Raw genomic sequence first — 6,000 nt, 5'->3', positions numbered from 1 at the left:
CCCCACTGCACTGCGCAACCTCTGTGACCCCATCCCACACCTCCTTTTTGTCTCCTCTGCTGAGGTTTCGGGTCAAGGATTGCTGGTTACTGCAGAAGGGGGTGCAGGTGGACTTCGGTGCTGGGTGAGCACCCATTGACACCGCGTCATTGCAATAGCTGCATGACTGAAATCATCGTGCCAGGCCTAGATAAAACAGTGCTGCATGGTGTATGCTTTTTGGCCAGCTATTGGACAGGCAACAACTTTGGTTCTCGCTTCCTTCCCCTGCCCAGGTGCCCCTATACGATCCTCCCTTGTGTCACAAGCAGGCTGAATCCATCTTATTATTCCAAAAGGTTTACTAGGCAGAACATATAAGGCACTAGGGGAAATGCTGTCATTAGAAAACCATCACTGTCAGTCCCATGGGCACAGAAACGTCTGTTGACAGAGCAGGAAAGCAGCAGCTGGGGCTGTGCTTGGATGCAGGCAACCAGGTGTTCCCCCTCCTCCTGAGATGAAGAAATGCAATGGAAGATCTCAGGCAGGCTGCAGTGACGGCAGTCCAAATACGAGCTATTAGCAAGCTGCTCCTTTCTCTCCGCTGTGATACAAGAAGTCTGTTGCTAGCTCCAGAGTGAAGAGGTCGATCTTTGAAAACAAAAGGCTCAGTGACTGTGGGGAAGGGGGCCTGTGTCTTTAAAGCCAGGTATGGAGGAAGCTACAGCTCATTACTTTATTTTTATAGCCATTATTATTTTCTGGGTTGTTTAACAGCATGCAGGTGTTTGAAGGGCCTGTTCAGCCTTCAGCAAAGAAAAAGCTTTTTTCTTCGCCAGTGACTGCAACATTTTCAGGAAAGGACAAGCGTCCTCTCATGTGTGTGGACGGCATTCAGCACGTGATTAATATTACTCGGATATAAATGATTTGTACGAAAACTGGTAGCAGCCTGACTTGGTTAGCACAGTTCTTACTGACAAAGTCTAGACGCTCTTGATCCAAAGAAGTGAATTTTAAATATTTAATAGTGAATCTTTGAACTTTGCGTCTTTAATATCCACAGCTAGATTGAGCCGTGCTTCTATAAGACGTGAGGATAAATTACTTTAACCATAAAAGCAATGCTCATTTAAAACCTGGATTTTTTTTTTTAATCTAAAGAATCCATTATAAAGCTAATCTCAGACAGCTTTCAGAAAACCTCTTCAACGTTTTCAGCATCTCTGTTCAGTGAGTAGAACTTGTTGCATGTCTCTTTTTTTGACCACCTCTTAAGAAAACAAAACGAAAAGCCACCAAAATTGTACAACCCACTGAGAAACAGTGACACTTGGAAATCCTAGGAGCTGTCAGTTATGAAAAAATTTGAAATATAATATTACATATAGACACACAAATTTCTGTTCAAAATAACTTGAAAGTCACTTTGAAATTCAAAGAGTTCTCACCATATCTATCAAGAGGTTTGAGACTTCAGCGAGAATTGACTTACACCTGATATTCTACTAATTGAGCCAATTAAAAAGTCTTCTAGTAACTAATTAGGACCCTAATTTCAGTTTGCTGGGCACTGCAGACTGCAAGTTACTTCTGAAAGTGAGACTTGGAATCTCAAACACTTACAAGAGTAAACACCCAGCATGATTTCTCAGAAGAAAACCCTTCACCTCCAGAGTACACATCCCTCTTCACCCTGAAGATGAATGTAATTAATGTTGTACCAAAAAAAGAAGGAGCAACAAGGCACAGCACATTTGGGAGTAGAATGGGAACTGGAACAAATGAAAACCAGAATGTTACGTTGTGGGAAATTCTGCTTTTTTAATGTCTTGGTTTCTCCCAACTTGGGATGGAGAACTGAAGACAATTTTTCATTGAATAAAATATTTTGGGTCAAAGCAAACCTAAGTATTTTACTGAACAGTATTGCTATGCCCCGCATAGCCCCTGTATAGCCCCCTACCAGCCAAGCCAGAGGGCAGGTGGCTGCCTTAGGGGAGAGGCTGTTATCCAGGGAACCAAAACCAGGGCACAAAATAGGACCTAAACTACAACGCCCATGACGCAAGGCAACACCAGGCAAGGCAGTTAAGTGTTGTCATAGTTGAAAACATACGTCTGAACTTACGTTGGTCCAAAGAGATAAAATACTACAGTTTGGTTTGGAGGGAAAAAGACGTTTCATTTCAAACCCCTATCCCCCTTCAAGAATTTTTTCAGGTATTCAGAAAAGTTGAAGTAATTTCAGTGGGAAACCCCTTCCCAACTTTTACAGGGAACAAGGTGTCTGTATCTAGGTAAACAATGTCATTAAGTAACCCTCACAAAGAGCTTCAGATCCAGTTGTGAAGGACAGTAAAGCAAGTTACAATGCCCAGTAAAGTCTTCCTTTCCCCCTCTTGAGCGTCCAGAGGTTCCAAACATTGTCACAGATGTAGGCTCTTCCTTGCCATCACCTACATCTTAGAGTTTCCAGCTGGAAAAAGGTGTAGAGGACAACACTGTGACCAGGAGGGACTGCACCCCAGGCCTCAGACCCACTGACCTTTTCAAGAGGCCCTGCTGTTTTCCATGGGGCTCTGCCCAAGCCTCGGTGATCCACCCACTTAAATTCATGTATGGAATGAAGGCCCTCATGGTAGCGGGGAGTTTTGGAGATTTACAAGAGCGCTAAGTCTAATGATTAATGGACTAACAAATGCCAGAGAAATAGGAAGATTGGAAACCCAGTATCTCTGTCTCGGGGGAAAAGACCCTTATGTGCACAGATGGTTGGTTTTAACTTAAATGGAAAAAGCAGCTTTTATTGTTAATGTTCAAAAAAAAGGTAGTAAGTCCCAAAGGATTGCACAAAATGGATATCACAAAATTCAGAAACCGTGCTTCTTCCTCAGGAAGTCAAGGATTTTATTCCACATATTCCTTGGGGAATTATTGTCCTAATTTGACACAAAATGATAAATTCTTAATCTTTTAATTATTGAGGCTTATAGACCTGCCATCTGTGTTATCCACCAAGGCTTTTTCCACCCTCTAGTAGCTGTGCAAAGCACAGCAGTTCTGCTCATTTTGGGGTGCTTTTCATTCTGATATAGTGCTTTTCTCTGACTGGAAATCTTGCTAAAATGCCGCTCTTCTGGAGAAATCCTGATCAAAGAATTTATTCCATTTGACCTGTGGGGATAACTAGCTGACACAGACTGCAACTGCAACCGCGTCAGCCTCTCAGCCGCTTGATTCACATGGTTTCATTCAGCTTGTGGTTTCCAGTCCCATGCCTTCCACTCGAAAGCATTTTTGCCTTCACAGCTATTAGCTGCTGTGAGTCAAGTGTAGAGGAACCCCACACAGATTTGCTACCTGAAGCTCATGAACGTTTTCCATTCTACAAAGTAAATAAAACCCTCTGCGTACTTGCACGGGGATGTGTTCATACCACTTCAAATACCAGTAGCAAACGGGAGGAATTAAGACTTTCGCCTGGGCTGAGGTACACCGCAGCCTGTGAGTTCGCCTCTGCCAGCTGAGCTGTGGCAACCATGGTGTTGTGCTGAAGGAGGTACACCAGTGGCTGGTTTGTACTAACTCGACGCCTTAAGAAGGTCTTCGGTTTCATTAGATATTAGGCTTTATTTGGCACAGTTTGATGCCAAAGGCTGCTGGTCCAATGATACTTCAAGTGTGAAAACACTTTTCAGAGACAGCTGTATATGGATTTTTAGTCTGTGCCTATCTCATATTTCACTATTAATCCAGAAACTTAGTTTTGTGGTGTTTTTTCCTTTTCTTATAGAAAATAAAGGGATTCAGAAAAAACTTGCTTAGAGGGATTTTTGGCTCAGTGGCTCTTAGGCAAACTCTGCTTACTGTATTATTGAAACAGCTGGGAGAAAAGCGGGTGACACTCGAACCCTGCCACCCCACGCTGACTCCCAGGCTCTGGAACATATCCTGGGTGCTCAGGGCAGATCACAGCCTACCACATCCTAAACCAAAGTGGTTTAAGACAGGGTAATGGGATACTGGAAGTAGTGTCCACCTGAAATATGCTGAGCTGCTGATCAGATGCTGGGCCAGAAGGGACTGTAAATAAGAAGAAAAATAGAAGGGCATGGATTTTGCCCGCTCAGTGTACCAAAATACACAAAGTCCAGAGTTACTTTGCTACTGACAGGCTCATGGCACAGCTTGGAGATCCGGAGGGTGCCTGGGAGCCACCAGAGCAGGCAGCTTCATCAGGGAACGGGAGCTGGGGGTGACAGCAAGCAGCCCAAAGCAGCGTCCTCGCAGGCACGGGGTATCCCCAAGGTACCTGCGTAAGGCCAGCGGAGCAGGTCCAGTGTGTCAAACCGAGCACCGCCAGCGATTCCCAGACGCAGCCACAGCGAGGGGCCAGGCGAAGACCCCAGGGTCAGGGTCTGGATTGGTGGGCACGTGGCCAGGCACAGGCAGAGCTTTCACAGAATCACAGAACCACAGAATATTTCGGGTTGGAAGGGACCTCTGTGGGTCACCCAGTCCAACCCCCTGCTGAAGCAGGGTCACCCACAGCAAGCTGCACAGGACCTTGTCCAGGTGGGTCTGGAATATCTCCAGAGAAGGAGACTCCACAGCCTCCCTGGGCAGCCTGGGCCAGGGCTCCGTCACCCTCAGAGGGAAGAAGTTCTTCCTCATGTTCAGCTGGAACTTCCTCTGCTTCAGTTTGTGCCCGTTGCCCCTTGTCCTGTCGCTGGACACTACTGGAAAGAGCTTGGCCCCATCCTCCTGACCCCCACCCTTGAGGTATTTGTAGGCATTTCTAAGGTCCCCTCTCAGCCTTCTCTTCTCCAGGCTGAACAAGCCCAGCTCCCTCAGCCTCTCCTCGTAGGGGAGATGTTCCAGTCCCCTCACCATCCTCGTAGCCCTCCGCTGGACTCTCTCCAGTAGCTCCTCATCTTTCTTGAACTGGGGAGCCCAGAACTGCACACAGTACTGCAGATGGGACCTCACCAGGGCAGAGTGGAGGGGAAGGAGAACCTCCCTCGACCTGCTGCCCACACTCCTCCTAATGCACCCCAGGATCCGATTATCTTTCTTGGCAGCCAGGGCACACTTTGCAGCTTTGGGGTCCGGATCGGTGGGCGCACGGCCAGACCCGGGCACAGCTGCGGGGCAGCCCAGGCCAGGCCCGAGGCTGAGCCGAGCCGGGGGGCTCCCGGCAAGGCCCCTCACCGCGGCTCCTTCCCTGGCGTCCACCCCGCTGTGACCCGGGTGCCAGCGCCGGGACCGGGGGGCACGGCCCGCCCGCCGTCACCGCTCCTCCCTCCGGGGCCGGCAGCGCGGGGCCGCCGCCGGGTGTCGCTGCCCGACGCCATTTCCCGGCCCGGCGCGGGGAAGGCCCCCGGCGCCCGCACCCCCCCCCCCCCCCCGCCGCCTCCGCAGGGCCGGGGGCTGGACGCTCCCTGCGGCTGCGGGCCCCCCACCCCTCCCCGGGGCGGTCAGCAGGCCCGAGGGCTGTGTCCAACAGCCGAACCCGGGCTGCACCCGGAGCAGCCGGGCCAGCAGGTGGGGAGGGGCGGGTTCTGCCCCTCTGCTACGTTCTGGGGAGAGCCCACCTGGAGCCCTGCGTCCAGCTCTGAGCCCCCAGCACAGGAATGACAGGGACCTGTGGGAGTGGGGCCAGAGGAGGCCACAGAAATGATCCGAGGGCTGGAGCACCCCTGCTGTGAGGACAGGCTGAGAGAGCTGGGGCTGTTCAGCCTGGAGAAGAGAAGGCTGCGGGGAGACCTGATTGCGGCCTGCCAGTACTTATAGGGGGCCTGTAGGAAACATGGGGAGGGAGGTTCTCCTTCCCCTCTGCTCTGCCCTGGTGAGGCCCCATCTGCAGTACTGTGTGCAGTTCTGGGCTCCCCACTTCAAGAAAGATGAGGAGCTGCTGGAGTGAGTCCAGCGGAGGGCTACGAGGATGGTGAGGGGACTGGAGCATCTCCCCTATGAGGAGAGGCTGAGGGAGCTGGGCTTGTTCAGCCTGGAGAA

The sequence above is a fragment of the Opisthocomus hoazin genome, chromosome 1 (genome assembly GCF_030867145.1).
Source record: "Opisthocomus hoazin isolate bOpiHoa1 chromosome 1, bOpiHoa1.hap1, whole genome shotgun sequence".
Lineage (NCBI taxonomy): Eukaryota > Metazoa > Chordata > Aves > Opisthocomiformes > Opisthocomidae > Opisthocomus > Opisthocomus hoazin.
The sequence above is the reverse complement of the archived record's forward strand: the minus strand, read 5'-3'. Positions refer to the sequence as shown.